Here is a 22,749-nt window from a genome sequence, read left to right on the forward strand (position 1 = left end):
TTCAGTTTCATTCACCATCCCAGCCCTCTCTCAATCAGGCACTGAGCTGTGGAGGCAGGAGTCTGGCGCTTTTCAATTTCACGCCAGGTGTCCGTGGCCAGGCCTTGGCGGGCCTTATCTCCTTGGCCTCCTGCCCAGGGGGGCGCCTGCTGAGCTCAGCCTCCCTGCAAAGCCCAGAGCAAAGCTGCTCGAGGGACAAGACTTGGTGGGCAGAGGGGGCCCCAGAGAGCTGACACCCACTGGGCAGGTAGGGAGGCCCGGCTGAGTCCTGCTGTAGGAAGTGGGGCCTCCTGATCCCAAAGACAGAGCAAAATCACAGCCACAAATGGATCATTATCAGAGCTGGAAGATCCCTGAGACTATTTCATCCCCTCTCCCACGCTTCCTCATTTTCCATATGGGGAAACTGAGGCTCTGCAGAAATGAAATAACTTGCCCAAGGTCGCATGGAGTTGATGGAGCTGAGGCCCAACCCCAGGCCGTGGTGCCCAGATTACCCCCTGTGAATCACTGAGCCCACCTCTCTATCCCCAAGAAAACTACACGGAAGCTCCCAAGAGGGTCTTCGTACACTGAGAGATCCCTCAAGGGGGCCCTCCTCCTTCACGTGGCCAACATCCTTCTCAGAGCCTTGGTTTCCTCATCGGAAAATGGGGAGAGGAGGAGTAGTGAGTGAAAAATCGTTACAGCCCTTTTTAGATCTAAATCAGGGGTCAGTAAACGGTGACCTATGGACCAAATCTGGCTTGCTGCCTGTTTTTGTACAGCTCACCAACTAAGAATGGTTTTTACGTTTTTAAGTATTTGGTATATACGATGGAATATTACTCCACCACAAAAAAGAATGAAATAATGCCATTTGCAGCAACATGGATGGATGGACCTAGAGCTTATCATACTAAGTGAAGTAAGTCAGACAGAGAAAGCGAAGTATCATATGATATCGCTTCTATGTGGAATCTAAAAAAAAAAGTAAAAATGAACTTATTTACAAAACAGAAATAGATTCACAGATGTAGAAAACAAACTTATGGATACCAGGGGGGAAAGTGGGGAGAGGGATAAATTGGGAGGTTGGGATTTACATATACATACTACTATATACAGAATAGATAACTAATAAGGACCTACTGTAGAGCACAGGGAACTCTTCTCAATACTCTGTAATGGCCTGTACGGAAAAAGAATCTAAAAAAGAGTGGCTATATGTACACGTAAAACTGATTCACTTTGCTGTACAGCAGAAAGTAACACAACATTGTAAATCGCCTATACGCCAATAAAATTTTTTTAAAAATTAAAAAAAATAAGTACTTGGGAAAAAATCAAAAAAGAACAGTAGTTCATGACGTGTGAAAACGACCTGAAACTCACATTTCGGCATCCACAGCCGCGCTCATTCATTTATATGTTGTCTGTGGCTGCTTTTGTGCTACACCAAAGTTGAGACCGTGTGGTCTACAAAGCCTGAGATATTTACCAACAGGTCCTTTACAAGAACATGTGTCCTGAGTCCTGATGTATTCGGGTTTTCGCTAAGATGTTATGGAAAAACCCGAATGAACTTTTTGGCCAACCCAATAAAAGGCTGAGCTGGGTCTGGGCTCCAAAGCCCCCAAGTAACCAGGGCTGGAAAAGCTCAGGAAGGAAGCTGGGCGAAGCAACTCTTGCTGGGGGCAATGTGTTCACAGGTACATGAGAGTCTCCTGAAATGCTGGGCCACACCACGTGCACATTCCCAGAGGTGCACATTCCCAGGGGTACACCCTCCTCCGTGTCTGGGGTGCAGAGGTTTGCTCCCAGGAGCTGCAGCTCTGGGGACCTGCCTCCCACCTGTCCTCCAGCCCAGAGCCGGGCCCCAGGCCTGCCTTCCTAAAGTTTCCTCTCCTGCTGACTCTCTGTGGCTCACAGGTCCACGGACTCCCTGCTTGGCTGGCCTGGCCTTGAGTGTATTGTCAATAAGCGGGTGGCCATGTGGCTGGTGCGGGGGGCCCGGGAGGAGAGGAATCAGAGCAGGTAATTGCTGCGTGAAAATGACAGCACAGCGATTTATCCACCCCAAACCGGGCCTCGGCATACCAAGAGGCTGCCGGCAGCTAGCAATCAATACCGCCCCAGAGAAGGGTTTATTAGGGAGAAAAGGGGGTTTGAAAGATCCATGAGAGCCTGATGACTGTCTGTTTCCAAGGGGACCATCAGCTGCATGAGAATTGTATGCAGGAGCAACAGAGCTCTGGCTGGACTTGGCCGAGGAGGGGCCCTGTCCTTCTCCTCCTGCGGACCACCAGGGGGACGGCGTTGGGCTGGGCAGCCCTGGGAGGAATCTGAGGCCCCAAGCGCCAGGTGTTGAGGTGGAAACAGCGGGGTACATGAGGGAGACCACCCATCCCAGGTGTGCACTGGCCTGATCTGCTGTGTCGTCCTGGGCAGGCCCTCCCTGTCGGGCCCTGTGACCCCCACCCCCAGTGAGGCCCAAGCAGTTAGAAGGCACCTGGGAACTTGAGGTGAGCACCGAGCCGGGCTGCTGGGAATCCCTGAGCTGGAACCCCAGTAGGCACAGCTTGCAGAAGGTAGGAGGCGGCATGCCTTCCTGAAAGGGTCTTCTCTGGCCCATCTCAGGTCCTTCCTCTCCTTTCTCTGTTCAAAGTGGGCAGGGAAGGGTGAACTGAAGTCATCCCTGCTGCCTGATCTCTTGGGAGAATACTCGGGGGCTCCTCTTAGGGTAGGGAGACCCTATCAAGTCATCCCAACAGCATGTGTGTGGTTGTGCAGGGGAATCAGAGCAGTGCCCAGTCCTCTGTCAGTCCCCGGGGGTCTGTAGCCCTGGGCCTGGGAGGCCGGGGTGGGCAGGACATTCTGGACCGCCGTCAAGTCACTGGCCCACACAGGCACTGCCCGCAGCGTCCCCGGCTGCTCAGCACATGCACGGACCAGGCACGCTGAACTTGCCAAGTGAGGTGTAGGGAAGGAGCTGCTTCCTGTTCCAGGGTCTGGGCTGATTCAGGGCTGGTTAAGGGGTCCCCAGTGCAGACCCAGGAGAGCCGTGAACTGCTGGGTGGTGAGGGAGCCTCAGCCCCCTGCACCCACGACTTTGGAGGTGAGAAGCCAGGGGGAAGCTCAACCCATCTGATCACTTAACATCCAAGAGGGTGGGATGGGTGCTCCACAGCGCTAAGGACCAGAAAGTCCTGGTCTGCTTTGGGGGAGGGATGGGCCCCCTTTCCAGAACCCCAGGGGTTCCACTTAAAAGAGAGGCCCTGACTCCCCAGCCAGGACCAGGCAGCAGACAAAGGGTTGAAGCCAACCTGCTCCCTGCCAGCCGCGCCCCCAGCAAGCACAGCCCTGCTTTTCTGCTGCTTAACAGGATGAAGGGAAACACAGGCAGCCTGTCCCCGACGAGACAGAAAAGGGAAGAGGGGTGGGGGGCGAGCTGCAGAGGGAGAAAGAGAGAAAGAAACAGAGACAGGGAGACAGAGGGACAGAGACCAAAGAGTCAGAGCAAGGGACAAAAGGGGGAAAGAGACAGAAAGAGAGAGAGAGAGAGACCAAGAGAGACACGGGGACGGGGAGAGTGAGGAGAAAGGAGAGGGGAAAGAAGGGAAGGAGAGAGCTGGCTTAGCAGAGGGGCCTTGAATATGCAAGTTCTTGAGGGAGAGAGGCTGGGTTTATAGTGCAGCCCTCAGGAGACAGCAGGAACAAATTGGGTTTTGAAATGACAGATAAAAGGAGCTGTTATATCTCCAGCCTTGCATCATTTAGTTCATCAGGCTTGACATAGGTCTAACAAACAAAGCCACCAGCAGGGAACGAAAGACATCGGAGAAAGAGAAAGGCAAAGGAAGGGAGAGAGCTGGGGAGAGCGGCCCTCCCCCGGCTCTGAGCTCTGAGCCGGGGTTTCTGAAATTTATTCTGAGGAGTTGATGCCCTGCCCGAAGGAGCCGGGAGCCGTGAAGCGCCTGGCTGCAGGTGGGAGAGGCACGAGGGGAGTCGGTCCCAGCCTGGGGAGCACCACCCGTCAAGGTGCTCACTCTGGGTTCCTGGCTGGGGTGCCCATGGGAGGGGACCAGGGGGTGTGGGGAGGATGGGTCCAGGCTGCTGCCCTCCGGAGGGAGCGGTCACCAGCTGGGAAGACAGAAACAGGGGGACACGGGGTGAGGAGAGCCTCCCCACCGCTCTTCTGGGGCTCATGTCTGGACTTGGTGGTGGGGGGTACCGGAAACTGTCTAGGTGCCCAGGAGACAGGCAGAAACAGTCTCCTAGGGTGGAAATCAAGTGAGGACAGCGGTGACAGAGCCCGGGGCTCTCGCTCTCTGACTCCTACATTGTCTCCCAATTTCGGATCCTTTTCCTTTACCATGTGAACTCAGCAAATCACCGCCTCCAGCCTCAGTTTCCTCGTCTGTACTACAGAGATAAGAACTCCTGCCCGGGCAACCTCACAAGGTTTTGGTGAGGACTTACTAGAATGAGGCACCTGGTACACTTTCACAACCCAAGTGTGCTCGTTTGAAGAAGAGAAAATACAAACAGTCCTGATGAATTGCTAACCCCTGGGAGTGTATCACGTGCCACATGCCCCGAGAAGGCAGTTCTCATAGCCGCCTGTCATTTGCCCGGATATATTCACCTCAGCATCAGACGGTCCTGATGCACTTGCCTCTCTTCTGTTTTGCTAAATCAGATTAATCTGAGGAACAGGAAAGAACTATGCTGGACATGACGGCAGATCAGGAAGAGAAATGGTTTTGGTGCGGGGGAGGCAATGGCTCTGCCAGTCATGTGCCCAAGAACAAGCGTCTTCTCTTTTCTGGAGCTCAGTTTCCCCAAATGTCAAGTGAGGGGTAGGCCAGATAGGCCCCAGAATTCTGGGAGGCGCCAGGACAACTAGGCATCAGACCGACATGTTCCCTCATTGCCACGCTCCGTGGGGGACCTGGTGGCAGGTTACTGATATATGCTGAGGCTGTGGGAAGCTCCTGGCTTCGGGGTAACCCTTAGTGTGTTTGAAAATTCACTCACTACTTTCTCAGCTGCTCCTCCCTGAGCAGTGGGACCACTGGAGACCTTGTGGGACGGTGCTGGCAGGGGGAAGACAGGCTTGTCTCTCTCTTCCCCTGCCTGCTTTCGAATAAGTCAGCCCTGCCTGTCAGTCTCAGTTACTCCTATCTGTAAGAAGCACACAGCAATATGGACAAGGCTGGGGGCTGCTGGATTACACCCAAGAGAGCGGCAGGAGAAATGAACCAACCCACTTATTGGGCACAGCTGACCCTTGAACAACATGGGTTTGGCCTGCTTGGGTCCACTTGAATGGGGATTTTTTTCACTAGTAAATACTACAAAACTATACGATCGGAGGTTGGATGAACCCACGAGCATGCGTGGATATGGAGGGCTGACTCTAAGTTATATTCAGAATTTTGACCGCGGGGAGGGCCGGCGCCCCTAATCCCTGCGTTGTTTTAGGGTCAACGGTACTTTTCCAAGATGGAGGTGGGAAAATTCCAGTTCTGCTTTACACCAGCCGAGTGAATCTTAGTAGCTGATTTGTTCTCCTTGGTTTCAGTCTCTTCGTTTGTGAAATAAGGTAATAACACCGTCATCTCAAAAGAGTCAAGAGGAGGAAATGATGTTTGAAACCAATCAACACGACGCTGGCCCACGATAAGGACTCCTTATGTGGCCATGGACACCGTCAGTTTGGGGCCCTGGGATGAAACTGGATCAATGGCTGAGACCCTGGATCTTTTGGGGGGGGTGGGCTGGGGGAGACTGAAAGCCAGACTGATGGGATGGGCAAGAAGCAGAGACAAGCCAGGAGAGACACACACACACAGAGGTCATCCATTATCAGGCTCCTCGGGGTATGCAAAGGAAGAAGGGATGGGATGTGAAAATTACCTTGATAACACTCAGTTCTTAAGGAAATATAAAGAGACACTTGGAAGAGGCAAAGTTATTACTGGCTGCATTGTCCTTGGCATCACGACACTGGAGAAAAATCCTTCAGATTAATGTGCTTTTGTGAATCTCGACTTCTTTTGGGGGGAGGAAAGGGGGGTGTTGGTGACATTCTGCTAGCTAACAAAAATGCAAATGGGATGACTCCCCCTCTCCCTGCGTCCTCTATCAGGCCCCTGACAGATCCTCTGGGTTGTGTTTATTATTACTAACGGCTTTCTCATTATGATTTTGCTCTGAAACATAACCGATGGTTCTGGGGAAATTCCATTATTTCCCCACCTTATTCAATTAGAGATCTGAGCTGCTTTTCTGCTTGGGGAGTCCGGGTTGACCGCTCCAAAGGGTGGCCACTTGCTTCTTGCTCCCATGCCCAGGCCCTCAGCTGTGGACCCATGGAAGCTGGGAGGCTGGGGCTGGAGGGCGGGAGCTATTGGGTGGTCCATACTGGCTCCTGCAGTGGTTCTGTCAAATACAGCTGTCAGAGGAACATGCAACCTTCAAGAGCAGCCTTGCAAATAAATATCCAAATTGTCCTGACTCTTGTCTCACTGTATAGGCCAGACTGTCCTCCTTCGAGGACACCAGGGGCCTCCTGTGCTATGAGGAGTGTGGCTGAGATGCTCACCCTTTGAGTTTGATGGTCTCCCCACTCCCCAATCACACCACTGATCTCTGATGTGATGGGTCCCTTCCACCACCTCAGACACAGGGGCTCCCAGCCTCTTTGCCTCATGGTGACATTCTCTCCTGGAGACCTTTCCTCCTGTCACATCACTTGCCCCAGCTGACCCCACTGACCCCTTTCGGGTCTGGATGGAACAGAAGGGGTACAGATTGATTATGGGTGATGGATTTCCATGACCCACTGTCTGCAACTCTGCCCCGTCCACAAGTGAGTCTCCAGTCCCACCGCAGACTCAAGCTCCAAATCCACAGCCCTGCCCGCTCATCTCCTGTTTCACGACAGTCTTCCTCCCGCTCTCATAGAGTCATGCCATCACTCCAAAACCTTTAGAGGCTCACTATTTCCACTGCATGGAAAGCAAACGCTCTCCACGCCTTTCAAAGCCCTTGGGGTCTGTTCCTTCCCATCTGTTCCAGCCCATCCCTTCCTCTTCCCTTAATGTCTTCTGTGATTCAAGCCCGCCAGCCCCATCCTCACCAGCCCCAATTACACCACGCTCTCCCCACCTCTGCTCCCCCGCCCTCTTCCTGGAATGTGCCCCCTTCGTCACTCCATGTCCAAGGGGCCTTAAGTCCTCCTTCCACAGAAGCCCTTCTGTCCCCACGGGCCCTCAAAGGTCTCCCCACTCTGTCTCCCCATCGGCACCCACAGCCTGCACCCCAGAGAGTAACCCTTCCGCCCAGTCTCCCTGTCCCCATGAACTCCTTTCGTTTTAGGTTCTCCATCCTGTGATGGGAATGTGGGCTGCCTGAGGGCAGGGGTCACACCAAGGCCGAAGGGACCTGCCCTCCTGCTTGCCCTCTGACACCCAGCCAGGGTGCAGCCCAGGGCAGCTAATCCCTCGACGCTCAGACTCAGAACTTCAGCCGAGAGAACGCGGCCTTTCCTCGGCAGTTTCCCTGAGCGTCTTGGGTTGACAATGTCCGTGTCAATTTCAGGCACTTTCCTTGGTGTCCAAACTCATGCCACATGCAGAGACCTGCCTGGTCGGCACTTCTGGATGATAACAAAGTGGAGATGTGACGTCACTTGCCTGGCATAAATCATTACATTTCCAGCGCACAAGGGTGGAAGTGGGCCCCAGCTATGCGCCGGCCTGATTAACCAAGTCCCTGCCTCTGTGGAGGTGGTGGGTGGGTGTCACCTCAGGGCTCAGTCTCCTCCAGCTAGCCAGCCCCAGGGCAAATGCCACTGGGCATGGGGAACACTCGAAACCCTGCTACTGGGCAGACGCAGGTCAAATCCTTCCCCACACAGCTCCGCTCAGTAAAGGCCCATTATGATGGGCATCTTCCCATCAGTGAAGCTTTCTTCCTGCTCCTTAAGACCCACTGAATGGCCTCAACTCGTTGCAGTTTTCTAGGGCTAACGGAACGTGGAGCAGAGCCTTCTCTGATGCCATGAAGTCCAACACGTTTGTGAGTCAGGATCAACTTGAAAAATGAGCAGACTCTTGGCGCCTGTGGCTGTGAAGACTCCTTGCTCCCTGGAACAAGACCCAGGAGGCCGGAGGGGCCTGGGTCCCGTGGGGGGGTGGGGGTGGGGGCGGATCAGCCCTCAGCCCTTTCCCAGCAGAAAGCGATGATCTGATCAAGAATGCAAAATGGGGATGAAGGAAAACACGGGCCATAATTTACACAATGTCTTTGGGCTTAACCAGAGGTTATGAGCCCCATCCACCCCGCCCCCAGCCAGCCTGCCCTTCCTTCGGTTCCACTGCTGTCTTTCTCCTGCTCCATAAACCACCATCTCCAAGCCATAAATAGTGCAACGAGCAGCCTGGATGGAAAGATTGGGCATGGAGCGGGCGGGCAGCCATGCTTCCCTGAAGAGCCTCAGAGGACGCAGGCCGGCAGCAGAGTGAGTCTAGCCCTGAGGGGCCGTCTCCTGGCCGCCCGCGCAGGGAGCGGACGATGGGGGCTCTTCAGGCACCAGGCCAGGAATTACTGGCTTTCTCGGCTGAAAGGACCTCTTCCCTCTGCCAGTCCAAGCTGGCGGGGAGCCTCCAGGATCCTGGAGTTTAGAGCAAAAGGAATCCTATAGATCCCCAAGCCTCACTCCTTGGTCCCAAGCCAAGTAGCCCATGACAGTGTCTAGACCTGCCCTACCCTTGGCGTCCAGTATAGGTAGTGATCACCACCCTCAGAACAGAGCCAATGGACCTGGAAGCAGGGCAGGGGAAAGACCCTTAAAAGACCACCGAGTCTAACGTTTCAGGTAACCTGGTCTGACCATCCTATGAGTTTAACTGTTGGCTCTGATGTGCATGGCGGTGGTGGCAACATTTGGGGGGCAATGGAGATGGGCATGCTTGTCAGGCTGGCGAGATTCTTCTGAACGCTAGGAATAGGAGACAATTCAAGAAAGCCCCCAGCTCAGACAGGTTTAAATAAACTTATTTCTATATCAGCAACACAAGACTGAATTGGGGTAGAGCAGCTGGTGAGCGGGACTGGGGGATCCCAGGACAATGGGGAGTTGTGCTAGGCAGACTGATGGTAATTTAGTGGTTGGTAGGGGCAGTCAGCCCTTCCAGATGCGGAAAAAAGGTAAAAAATCGGGACAGATGTCCTTAGGTTGAGTTGAGAGGGCCTGTTCCATGGGCTAGTTTATGAGCCAGCGTGACCCAGATTCAGCCTGAGATGATGGACACTCGCCCCCATATCTTACAGATCTGGGTGGGGGGGGCTGGAGATGTGCCGGCCACTTGGAAGGAACCAGTGGGATGCGGGGACAATCACATATCCAGGTGGGGATGAGATTGGGCACCTCGGAGTGAAGGGACGCATCAGTGCCTCGAGGGACGGCCTGACACACTTAGGAAAGGCATCGGAAAACATTGGGCTGTTTATCATAAAATCGGTAAAGAAAATAGAATGGTTAAAATCCAGAGCCTGGCCAGGAATAGGGGTGGGGGACGGTGGGAGCCTCAAAGGAGATGCTTTCTGAAACCTCAGGAAAAAATAATGCAGGGAAATGAGAAGTGGGACAAGATGCCTTTTCTAGAACGGGGAGTTACAGATTTAGACAGTCTGTGGTGGGAATTAGGGGGCAGAGAATATTTGCACACCTCACTCTGCCACCACCATCCATCCTTTCTGCAGTCGCCAGAGACCCTTTCCAAAAGCTCAGCCATGACTGCATCCTTCCCTGGCCCCAAAGCCCTCTACCCCTCTCCACTGCCTAAGAGGAAAAAATCCAAACTACTGACTGGGGTATCTGGGGTCCTTTATATCCAAGCTCTAATCAACCTAAGTTTTTACCTTATGTCCACGGGCCTGTTCCAGGACTTCTTCTTACTGCTTCCCAAGCATAACTGGCCCTTGGACGACTCCACACCTTTCCTCGTGCTGACACCCGCCTGGGCTGCCCTTCCCTCCTTCTCAGCCCATTCAGCAGGGGCAAAGGCTGCCTCCCCCACCAAGTGCCATTCAACCTCCACCTCCAGCAGCTGTTTGCATGTGTCCTGTCCAGCCAACCTCAGCTCACAGTTATGTGGGTTTCTGTGTGTCTCCCTCGCTAGAAGTTCCCAGAGTCCAGGGCTGTGGGGCGTTTGTGTGTCTTCCATCTCCTAGGAGCCAATAAGTATCTGTTGAATTTATTACACATAAAATGGAAGGCTCAGTACAGCATGGCAGGGCTAACCCTGTGAGGTGGGCAGGGAGGTAGTCACATCCTTATTGTGCCAGTGAGGAAGCCGAAGTTCAATAGGAAACGACACTCCAGGTCTCCTGACCAGTGGCAGAGACAGGGCTAGAATGAGGGGGGCTTGCGTTTCTGGAGCCTGTCATGCTGCGTCTCGGCCCACTCATTCATTTGCACGCTCCCCGAGTGCCGTCTGAGTCAGGCAGTACCAGAGACCATGCTCCACTGGGAGGTGGAGCCCAGCCAGGAGATGCCGGAACAGCAGGGGGCTGCCATGCCCCACGGCGCTAGCTCTAGTGCTGGGCGCACACTGACAACTAAAAACAGTTGCCAGGGGTCAAGCTGAATACTGTTCATCTGAAAGCTCCAGGGCTTAGCGTCAGGCAAGCTCAAGGGTGGGGATCCGAAAGGCCAGGCTGTCTGAGCCTCAGTCTAGCTCAGAGTCATCCAGGTGGACTTCAGGGAGGGCCCCCTGGGGGGTGCAAGGAGGTGCTGGCTGTGGCCCCAGCCTCCGGATTCAGAAGGCTAAGGGTTAACCTGCCTCCTAGAGTTCCACTTCCTCCACCAGCCCTGTCCCAACACTCAGTTGCCCTGAAGAAGGACCTGCCATTACCCTGATTGGCCTCTCCAAGCCCCAGCTGCTCTTGTGTGTGCTTTCTCCCCCAGCTACAGCCGGGAGGCTGGCAGAGCAGCCTCAGTGAGAGGCAGATGGGGTCGTAATGAACTGAAGACGGGTGACAGCTACAGAGGGACTAGTTCATCAATCAGAGCCTTCCTGCCTGAGGACTTCTGGGGAGGGCTGGGGTGGGGGAGGGAGGGGGCCAACTGGCTTCCCGCCAGAAGGTCCTGATGCCTCAAGCTACCCAGGCTCCCGGAGAGGTCTCAACTCCAGCTCCCAAGCAGCTGTTTCTGCCTTTTGCTGTGGATATCAGGGGCCTCGGAGGGACTCCCCCTTTTCGGGAGGGCTGACGAGCAGTTTCCCTGAGGACTAAATGTCTTCTGAACAAGAGGGAAAAATATTCAGTCCAGTCCCAAACTCTTCAACTTCTTATAAAACTCAGCTTGGGAGCAGAATGTAAAAATTAATACTGCTATTCCCATCTTTGGTTCTGACCTGAACACTCAGAGGAACATCTTGGTCCAAAGGGGCCAGTGCTGAGGGACCACACTAACGCTGAAGTGGACCAAGTATAGGAGCTTACAAATGTCGGCACTTCCGGCCTGCACAGGAACTGCCAAGTGTGGGTGTTGTCTATGGCTAGAAGGGTCAGGGCACTGATGGCCTTTGGAGGCTCCCTGGTCCTCAGGTCCCTAACCCAGCTCAAAGTGGCTTGCCCCTAGGGACGGGAGGGGTGATCCATGCCCACATTCCCAAGGACAGGGCCCTGAGCTATTTCCTATGGAGCAGGGCTGAGGAGCTGCGAGCAGTCACCTCTGGCGAGGTGAGTGTGGTCACCATTTGTGCAGGCGAAGACTGTAGATGACTAACTCAGATGAATTTCAACTTCATATATTTCAAAACACGGGGCCAATGGGCATCTTCGAATGGAAGAAACAGAGTAATTCTGGAAGTATGTGAGTGCCAATGGAGTCTGGGAACCCCCAACCAAGGGGGTTCAGAATCCTGAATGGGTTCACTGGACTTATTACCTCCAGGGGTTTGGGAGTACTATTTGCCCCAGCCCAAAGCTAGAGGAGATGAAGCCCTGGGGTCCACAGCTGGGGGAGTCCTGGGAAGAAGAGATTACTCTGAGCCCCCCCTTGTTCCTTACAAGTCCTTACATGCTGGTGCTAATGGGGCCGAGGTGGTGGGTTCAACCCCATGGCAGCCTCCCATGGCTACACCATCACAGACTCACCCTAATCCCAGCCAGCCAACCTGGATAGATGCAGCGCAAGTGGCAGGCCAGCACATTCCAGCTCAACATAGGAAGAATCTTCTAACAATTTAGACATGCCTGAACTTGTCCTGGATGACCCCAAGGAGCTGGGAGCTCCATGTCACAGGACAGTGTCCAAATAGACGTACTCTATTTGTGCCTGTTGTGGTGTCTGCTAGCAAGCTGTGTGACCTTGGGTAGTCACTTAACACCTCTGGGCCTCTGCTTCCTCATCTGCATAATGGGGAGAGTGAACACACCTTTCTCCAAAGTGGTCTAAGAATGCAACGATGCCTAGAAAGTGCTGAACACAGTTTCTGGCACACAGGACGTGTTTGATAAGCATTAGCTGTCCGGTAAGCATTAACTGTGTATTTTACTCTATTTATTGGCGGGACAGAGAGGTGGAAAAAATAAGCATTCAGACTCTTTCCTCTTGTGATGGTCACAGGGGCTGTGGATGCAAAGTCGGGGGCGGGGGGTGTGAGATGACAGGCTGTCAGGATGGTAGGTGCTTGGGAAAGAGGGAGAAAGAGAAGAGGTGACCCAACTGCAAGAACACCAGGGACCCTGCGTTGCACACCTGCCCACTGATAAGACGCCAAGCAGGCAAGAAGAATGACGAGGCCATCCAATGCAGTCCTTGGCACCGCAGTGCTGAGGCGTGAGGGGAGTGAGGTCTGAAGCAGAAAGGGGAGGGGCTTCAGGCCCAGGGGGCACGGCAGTCTGCCGCAGAGGCCTGTGCTGTGGCTGTGGCTCCCCTCCACCCCGGCTGCGGGCATCAGCAGGGTAAGAGGAAAGCCTGAACTCAGCTGGGAGCTAGCAGGGCGGAGCCAGGAAGGGCTGGGCCTGTCTGCCCTCACCGGGCCTGGCACACAGGAGGGCTCGTTAGATGCCAGTGGCGTCCTGTGCAGGGAAAGCCTGGCTGAGAGAGATAAGCTGCAGGGCCCCAGCACAAGCCCCGGCTCCTTGGCGCTGCCAGAGCTCATATTTATGGGACCCGTTCTGCTCAGCCTTCATGGCAATTAATAACGGGCCAGGCAGAGACCACGCTTGGGGTGTGTGTGTGTGTGTGTGTGTGTGTGTGCTGGGGTGGGGTGTGTAGGCCGGGTTTGGTGGGGGGTACTGAGTATCTTTCCTCAGGGATAAGCCCTCTCTGCAGCAGATCTGGTCCCTCTCCCCACTTGGGAGAGAGGGGCTGTCCTAGCCTAACCCTTCCAGCTGAACTCTGTGGGCAGGGAAGGGGGCAAGAGGCAGGAAAGGGCCTGTTTCCTAGGCTTCTGGGGCTCAGCAAGCCCCAAGCCCACTCTCTGCACCCAGGTGGGGCTGGAGTGACTGAAGGGAGAATCTGGGCCTTGACGTATAAGCATGATACACTCTAGTTCCCTTCTCCCCGGACTACCATACTCTGCAGGAGAAGCTGTGAGATTGGGCAGTGTGAGGGAGGAGGAACAAGGGGATGCAGAAGCAGGCACAGAGTGACAGCCTGGAGTTTGGGGGCAAGCCTGTTTGATGCCTGTGTGCAAAATTAGAAAAAGATGGCCCTTCAGAGTGGACCTGCCCTGCGAGAACACAGCCTGTACTGGCCTCCTGTACCAAGGAAAACGGGCTTCCTTCCCCAGGCAACGCCAGCAGCTCCAGGTACGCGGCTTCATGAGCAGCCCTGGGCTGCCTTTACCAGCACTCTCCGGCTTGCTCAGTGCACCGCCTGCACAACCACAGAGGGCAGCCCTGCAGCCCCCCGGGAGTCTCCTTACATCTGAACCCTACATCGAGAAGCTGGGTCACTCTTGCTTGGCCCTGGCTGCTTCCTAGAACTTTTCTCCTCAAAGTGAGGTCGGGGACCAGCAGCATTGGCATCCCATGGGAGCTCGGTGGAAACACAACCTCAGGCCCCATCCCAGACCTCCTGAATCAGGATCTGCATTTCAACAAGATCCTCAGGTGATTCAACTGTGCAGTAAAATGGCTTAGAAAACAGTGGGGTTGTCCAAACACTGGCAGAGATAGGAGGCACAGAGAGAGAGAGAGAGAGAGAGAGAGAGAGCGAGAGAGAGGGGGAGAGGGAGGGAGAGGGAGAGGGAGAGTGGGAGAGAGAGGGGGGAGGGGGAGGAGGAGGGAGAGGGAGAGGGAGAGGGAGAGGGAGAGGGAGAGGGAGAGGGAGAGAGAGATGCAGAAAGCAGAGAAAGAGACCCTCTGCAGAGTAGGGGCAGGAGAAGACAAAGCAGGGAGGAGGGGGCAGAGGACGCAGGCACCAACCTGTTCTGCTTGTTTCAGTCCAGTGCCCAGCCCCCTCCTCAAGACCTGTCACCAGGGCCCCTCCACATAGTACCAGCACACCGGGGACCTCGGATATCTGTTCCAGGTAGGTGGAGGCCCAGCCTGGCAGCTCAGAGTCCCAGGGGGGCACATTTCAGGGCAGGCCTGGACCCCTGGGGTTGGGAACCAGGGTTCTGGGGGGCCTGGCTCCACTCCATGCATCTCCCCCCCGATCTCTGCACAGGCCTTTCACCAGGATCTCAAGGCTGGTGTGCAGGCCCGCGTGCCTCAATCACTCCTGACGCGCCGGTTGCAGGAGCAGAATAGCTTTCAGCTCAATTACCCTTCACATTCCAATATCATAACGCTCCGACGAGGTTTTTTAACCAAAAACAAAAAAGCCGTGTCTGCCACAGGCCGGATGCAAGGCCAGCCATGCAGAAGGGACGGGCCTGCCAACCTAACAGCCCCCCAGGGGAGACTATGGGAAGGGACCCATCCCAAGGCACCGGCCGCACAGAGAGGTCCGGGGCCTCAGTTTACTGACAACACAGGCCCTGCCACTCCTCATCAACTACTAGGCCTGAACAACGCTCGGCCCTGGGGAGAGAACACCGAGACCCACGTCCAGGGAGGCAGCAGGGAGTGACGTGCCCCAGACCAGTGCCCCAGGTCTCCGCTGTCACAACACTCATTCTACTTTCTCCTTCTAGGGGCAGGAATGTCACCCAGACCCCTCTGAGTGCCACAGCACGATGGCATAATTCAGCTGGGCCACAACCTGGGGAGCTGGGGTCTAGTCTTCATGTCATTTCATACCCATTGGCTCATCTGTGTCTTAACAACAACGCTGACTAGTTAGGAAGTTAGCTAGAGCTAAGGGTATTAACCCCACTGCAATAGATGGGTAAACTGAGGCCCGAGGAGATGGAAGGAGAGGCCCAAAGACATGAGGAAGAATCTCAGTCTGGTGTCCCTTTAAGATACACTGCTGCCATGGGAGGCGAGGGCTGTGGAGTGGGGTGAGGTCTGCTCCAGTCCAATGAATCTAGGCAGGAAGGAACTTATCTCCACTCCCTTAGTATGATGTGACTGCCCCCATCTGAAGACCGTTTTCACAGGGGAGGCATAACCAAGGGTCTATACCGTGAATCCTGCACACTCATGAACTCCTGAGCACACATGTTCCATGCTCGTGCCCCACCCCATGTCACACGTTGGAGGGCTCCAGAGCAGTGCCCAGAGGAAGAGGCCTGGCCCACCCTCTCCCACCCAGCTGTGCTTTCGTCTGCCTGGCCAGCTCGGTGCTAATGGCTTTGATGGCAGCATCCCCTCCCTGTGTCCTCCTGGCCTCCCGCTGGCTGTGGCCAATTGGCTCCTGATTTACCGCTCCGGGGCGCTGACCCGTGAGGGAGACACACGGGACAGAAGGAGGCGGGGCGGACGTCATGCCTGAGGTGTGTGCACGCATGCGTGTCCTGGTGCAGGGGTGGGAAGGTATCTCTCCAGGAACACGCTGCCCAGCTGGGCTCTCTAGGACTGGGAGCGGCATCCCACCCTCTTGCTAGCCCATGCTGGCCACGGCACTGGGCACCGTCTGGACAGAGGAGGACGGGGGGAGACCTCGAGAGGGCTGCCAGGAGCCTCAGCCCGGAGGGCATGCCCAGGAGACTAGCACCCCTCTCACAGTGGTCCGCCGCCTGCTGGGTCCTCTGAGAATCTGGGCACGCATGCCACGAACACCTCCACGGCCCCACCTCCCGACCCACTGTCAACAGAGGCAGCACAGCATGGGGTGGGGGACCTGGAGGTGAACCAGCTGTGTTCACATCCCAGATCAGCAACTGACTTAACCTCTCTGAGCCTCAGATTCCCCACCTTAAAAGTAGGGATAGGGTTTCCCTGGTGGCACAGTGGTTGAGAGTCCGCCTGCCGATGCAGGGGACACGGGTTCGTGCCCCGGTCCGGGAAGATCCCACATGCTGCGGAGTGGCTGGGCCCGTGAGCCATGGCCACTGAGCCTGCGCGTCCAGAGCCTGTGCTCCGCAACAGGAGAGGCCACAACAGTGAGAGGCCCGCGTACCGCAAAAAAAAAAAAAAGTGGGGATAATCCCAATACCTACAGCACAGATGGGTGACACAAAGTACCAAGTGAATGCATGTACAGTCCCCATTATTGTTATTACTGTTGTTATTCAGTGCCTTCCTCATGCCCAGTACCCCTGGCCCTTATGGGTTCAAGGAATTATAAGATACAGACCCCATCTTTAATCAGTTCATGAATCCTGGGACTTGGGACCAGGAGAACCCACACATCAGACAAGTGTTATAAACAGAAGCTGGAACAGGAGGTGGGAGGAAGGCAAGGTCACTGAGCCCATGCCAGGCCTGTCCAGTGCCCCATCTCTTCCTCAGTAATGCCCCTGAAGCCAGAAAGGCCTTTTCTATCTTGTGGGGTTTACACTCACCTCAGATATAAGGAAGAAGATGGGGTGCCCAGATGCAGGGGAAGCCTCTCCTGGCCTCAGACCCAAGCCAGTCCCTGCTCCCTCCCTCCCCAGCCCAGACTGAGAACTCCCACAGGTGACCCAGGCTTCTGCAGGGCTGGGCGGTGGAGGGGAAGGACAGAGCTGAGAGAACCAATTTGCCAAGCTCATTTAGAGTTCGTGTGTCCAATTCTGCTGCCTGGAGGGAGACATGCTTGATCTCCATTCATGCCACATGCCACAAGGGACTTGGGAGTTAGGAGGGGGGCAGCGGGGGCAGGGGGTGGGCAGTGGGGCCCAGCTTTCCCGTAGCACTAAAGCTGGGACAGGTGACTGCCCTATTCCACCCATCAGCCATCCAGAGGGGGCCAAGCTTTGGGTGGTGGCTGCCTGGGTCCTCAAGCACTGGCCTCCAACCCTGCTTTAAAGGTGCCACTGTGGGTGAGCAGGACCCAGCCGGGATCTCCTGGAGGCCAGGGACAATATCTCACTCCTCTTGTGTCCCCAGGGCCCAGCATGGACTTGGCATCCAGCAAGTTTGATGAATGAGTGAATAAATGAATGAGGGTGGGGTCAGGGGCATGGGACCAACACTTCCGCATCCCAATACTCCTCTGGTAGTGAGCCAAGAAGAAACTCCTCTCTCTCTGTCTCTGGGCTCATTGATGCCAAGAGGTCAAGCTTTCCAGGAGGGTCTCCAGCACGCAAGCACCTGCTAAGCCCTCCTCTGGGCAATGGGGAGGTCTTCCTGGGGTCCCAGGAGCATGACAGCCAGTTCTTGGACGCAGCACTTCTCAACACAGCGCTCCACACCCGCATCTGCGAGCTCTCCCTTTCTCTATCCCCACAGAATGGGCTCTTAGGCTCTCCCACCTCACCTCACCTGGTTTCTACAAGGCTTCTTCCCAGCCAGGGGCCCTCCCCAGCTCTGGGTGCCCCTGCCCCATGGCTGGCCCTCATGGATCATCCCTAATGACCACCAGCCTCACACCTACGTCCAGACAACCCACCTCTGGGTACACATGTCCTCCTGCCTGAAGGGCCCCAAAGGAGCAAGTGAAGTAGAGTTTGGGGGTTTGGAGGGGTGTGCTGCAGAATGCGTGCCCTGCTACTCTGCCTTCAGAGCACCCGTATCTGTCTCCTACCTCTGCTGAAACAAAGTCCCACTTAGTGGCTTAAAACAATACAAGTTTATCATCTTACAGTTCTGGGGGCCCGAAGTCCAAAATGGGTCTTACTGGACTAAAATCAAGTGGTTAACAGGCCTGTGTTTCTTCTGGAGGCTCCAGGGGAGAATCTGTTTCCATGCCCTTTCCCGCTTCTAGAGGCCACACTCATTCCTTGGCTAATGGCCTCTTCTTCCTTGGTCAGACCAGCAGCATAACAACTTCAGACCTCTCTCTCTGACCTCTGATTCCATGGTCACATCTCCTCTGATTCTTCTACCTCCGTCTTATAAGGACCCTCGTGATTACAGTGGGACCACACAGATCAGCCAGCTATCTCCCCATGGAGGCCCATAACTTCATCACACCTGCAAAATCCCTTTTGCCACGTGAGGTAACATAGTCCCAGGTTCCTGTGATTAGGATGTGGACATCTTTGGGGCTACTCTTCTACCTACCATACCCCAGTCCCATTAAATGACGCCCTTTCCTCCAACATCCCTGACTGAGGTGCCCTCATTTCCCATTGCTGCCTGCAACCCTGGTGAGACCAGGCTCAACCCTTCTCCGAAGGCCTTGGTGGGGGACTCGCCAGCACTTCTGAGCTGCCTTCAGCATCAGGCCTTGGGAACAGAGCGCACCAGGAATGGTTCATGAAAAGCGGGGAGGGAACAGCCGTGCAAAGGCCCTGTGGCACAATGCCCTCGGGCACCAGAAAGAAGGTAAAGGCACAAGAAGGCACAGAGCCAAGGGGAGGTGAAGAAAGGGCTGGGGTCAGACCCTGCCAGCCTGGTGGGATTCTGGTCACCATCCTCAGAACACCACGGAAAGGTTTTAGTGACATTCCTTGCACATCACAGGGACTCAGTACAATTGAATGAATGGACGGATGGGAGAATGAATGCATGAGCCTGTCTACCTTCCTTCCTTTCTCACCAGTGACCTGCCCCAAACCTCCCTCCTGCACAGCAACAGTTAATGGGATCTCCCAGGCTTGCTCACTTATTTATTTATTTCCCCACGGCTGCTGTCACCGACCCGTGCAGCTCGAGCGTGGCTCCGTGGAAATGTCTGTAATCGCCAGCACACTTTAGGCATTACTTCCACACCATTTACGGCTTTCCGCCCCAATAGCTGCTGTTGCATTTCCCTCCATGTCCATCTTTTGGGCTGTGTTGGGTGGGCTTTTTGTTGTTTTTTTAAAAGGTCTCGTGGCCCCTGCGTTTGGGGAATCTGATGGTTTGGGGAGGTGGCAAGAAAGACAATGCTTTGGGAGATTTATTATTCCTCTCCCGTTGCCCTGGCCCTGCCCCAGCCCTGAATAGAGAAGGGAAAAATACAACAGCAATCACTGCAAGCTGCTAAGAAGCCTTTAAAGATTTTTGCGTTTTCTCAATCAGGCCTGAGACGGGGTTGCTGGTAGGAGCTGCAGCTTTGTGGAAGCCTGAAGGTGCCGGAACTCAATAAAGGTCACTTCAACCAAACACCTCCCCCCGTCCACCTTCTCCAGACCCAAGGCTGCCCTCTCAGAAGCCGGCAGGCTTACAATAAACCCCAAACCCCAAGTGGATACGTTGGGGGTAAAATGCATTTGGACTCACTCTGGGGGGCAGTTACAGAGAAGACAGCATCTGGGACTAGCTGTGTAGCCTTGGGCAAGTCACTTAACCTCTCCGGGCCCATTTCTCCAGCTATAATATGAGGACAAGCACACCCTTCTTACCAGGTGAAAGACTTCTAAGAGGATCGAAGGAGACTGTATGAGGGAAGGGGCCCACATCCTTTTTTCCCTTCCCCTTCCTCTCAACCCAAGTTTCAACCACTCCATTTAGTTTCCCGTGCAGCCTCCTGTCCCAGCACTCAGGCAGCTCCATATCCACCTGCAGAGATGACCCCTGACTAGGGAGGGGCTGCCCAAAGGTGATGGCCACAGGTGATAGTCCTTCCAGCCTTGCCGTGTGCGGGCTGTAGGCTGAGCCCTGCACATGCATCATCTCATGTCACCTGCACAGTGGCAACCCTGCATCAGCACCACACCCATTCAATCAGAGACAGGAAGTTTCCTAGGGACTCACAGATATAAGTTGTGAGACCAAGATTCAAACTATTAACCTAACAACTGTGGGAAGTGACCTCCGAGATGAAGCTGGCTGCCTCTACCCCGGGTCTTAGGTGATGATAAAAACCTAATAGAATGTATACTATAAAATGAAAATGCACGAAGGTAATCCATGGGGTTAGAAGTCAGGACAGTGCTTACTTTCTGGAGGGAGGAGGAAGGACTGGAAAAGTCGCAAGGGGGCTTCTAGGAGCTGGAGAGGTTCTGTTTCTTGATCCAGATGTGGTAACACAAATATGTTCACTTCGCAATTAACTCAAACTTATGAACACTTACGATTGTTCGTGTCTCTATATGTATGCTTAGGTAATACGTAGACTCAAAAAAAAGGAAGAAAAGAAAGGAAGGGAGGAAGGGAGGGAAGAAAAGAGAAGAGAAGAGAAGAAGAGAAAAGAAAAGAAAAGAAAAGAAAACTCATGAAGCCTGCAGGGCCATTGGAGAAAATACCCCAGGGGTTAATCTGTCCTACTTGCATGAGGCTTTAAGTTCAGGGCCTTCCTGCCCGTCCTGACCTTGACCCCCACTATGGAGTGGACAGGCTCAGGACTAACAGTCCCATTTAACAGAGGGGAAAATTGAGCCCTGGAAGGGGGAAGTGACTCACCCAGCCACAGGTGGTGGGGTTCCTGTCCCCTCCAGGCTACAGCTCTCCCCACTTTAACTTGCTGTGCTGCACGGACAGGTGACAAGACAGGAGGGGCTGCCTACTGGCTGAGCCCGCCCGAGGAAGACTCAGCACCCAGACCTGGGACTGGTTGGCCTCTCTTGCCCATGAGGGGGCCTGGGGCCACCCCAGGAAGGAAAGGCCGGGCCAAGGTTAGGAGGCAGAAGGTTGGCCCAAGAGTGGGGTTTAGAAGCCAGGATGGACGGAATGGATGTAGGAGCAATTCCAAGGGCAGGGACTAAGAGAGGCCTGTGCCTTCAAGTCCAGTGGAGAAGACCAAGTGAAGGGCCTAAGTATGATCCCCATGGCCACCTCCAAACGGAATAACCCGGGCAAGTCTTCCAACTCCTCTAACACTTGGCTTGCTTATCTGTAGATGGTGACAGAGAGGACCAACCTCCCCCGCCCTCCCCCACCGGCTTGCTCTGAGGAAGGAAGATTAGGGTCTGGCTAAATGGTAGGAAGGAAGACGGTGCAGTGGGTTTGGGTGAGAGCGTCTCGGGGGAGGGCACAACATGAACGAAGGCAGGGCGGCAGGAAAGCGACTACCCTGTAGTGAGGACCCAGGACGGAGAGGACAAGAAAGCTGGGAGAGTAAAGCCTCATGCAAATGGAATGGATTTCAACGCAGGGCTTGTGCTAGGAATGGTGGGAGGCACAGCTGGGCTCACACTGGGAGATACCGAGAGGGGAAGGGTCAGTGGAAAAGGCCTCCAAGCCCCTTCCCTCTCTCCGGGGCAGGACTGCAAGAGGGGAGAGCCTGAGCCTGTGACCCTCCTGGACAAGGACGTGGCCAGGCATTCGGCTCTTTGTGGCTGGCAGTACCCCACGCTGGGGAGGTGGGCTGGCCCGTGGATGGTGAAGACAGCGAGCGGGGACGATTGCATTGCACCTAGCGATCACGCCCGGGTGAAATCGCTCAGGCGCATTGTCACATCTGGAGAGAAGAGCGGGCTTTTTAATAGACAGACAGGAGGCTTCTACTTAAGGTTATTATAAAGAGGGAGAACTCAGCCCCTTCCAGCTTCCAACCAGCACCACAAAGTTGCAAAGTAATTAAAGGCTGCTAAGGAATCAGAGAAATTATAATAATTCCATCACCCAAGACCTCTCTCCCTCTTTCTCTCATTTTCTGGTAGAAAACAAGGTGGGTCGGGCAGCCTGAGAACACATCGCAACAAGCTTACTGTGTGGGCCCTCCGTGTTATGGGGGGCTGCCAGGCCTGTCCGCAAGCCATTTTGACAATATCCGAACTTGTTACGGTAAGTAGAGGGGCTGAGACAAAAATCACAGAGCAATTTCCAAGAAGAGGAAAGGCAGGACCACGTGTGGTTGGTCCACACCCTCAAGAGAAGGCAGACTGCCAGGCCACGGCTCCTGGGGTGTGGGGTGCTATGGGAGTCTGGGAGGCAGCACCCGCTGGGCCCCCAGCCCAGCTCTGGACATCCACCTCTGAGAACAGCGCTACGCCTCCAGCCAGGGGTGCACTCAGTCTCACCACGGGTCTGGAAACCGTCTCCCTGAGCATCTTCGCTGGTTACGTTAGGTCTTCGGTGGTTTGCCACTGATTTACCAGGTGACCTTGGGCAAATCTTTGACCCTCTCTGGCTTTGTTGATCTCTACAGAATGTGCGGTGGGATGGGGTCACCTCGACGGTCCTTCTGGTGCTGGTTTCAAGGAGTCTATGTGAAATGCTCTCTGCCTATTACTAGTTATTTCTAGGTGACTCTGTTTCCAGTTTTTCCTTGTCACATCTTAGTTTCATGTTTTCCTCATGTTTCCTGTCTCTCACTGGACTGTAAGTTCCTTGTCCACTAACACCCCCAATATCAACCAATCAGTACACAGCAATGGAGCCCACCTGCCGAGCTCCTTGGCC

The 22,749-nt window shown here is 54.7% G+C and overlaps 1 protein-coding gene and 1 long non-coding RNA gene across 2 annotated transcripts in view; one reads left to right on the forward strand and one right to left on the reverse strand.

Annotated features, from left to right (window-relative positions):
* Window positions 1–22,749, reverse strand: part of LOC101316782 (cadherin-23) — a 387,052-nt gene that overhangs the window by 223,555 nt on the left and 140,748 nt on the right. The window lies entirely within an intron of this gene.
* On the forward strand, window positions 12,330–20,473 carry LOC117308457 (uncharacterized). Its single transcript, XR_004522450.2, has 4 exons — window positions 12,330–12,530; window positions 13,797–14,118; window positions 14,452–14,539; window positions 19,486–20,473. It is a non-coding gene; the product is annotated as an uncharacterized lncRNA (long non-coding RNA).

Source organism: Tursiops truncatus, chromosome 16 (assembly GCF_011762595.2).
Source record: "Tursiops truncatus isolate mTurTru1 chromosome 16, mTurTru1.mat.Y, whole genome shotgun sequence".
Lineage (NCBI taxonomy): Eukaryota > Metazoa > Chordata > Mammalia > Artiodactyla > Delphinidae > Tursiops > Tursiops truncatus.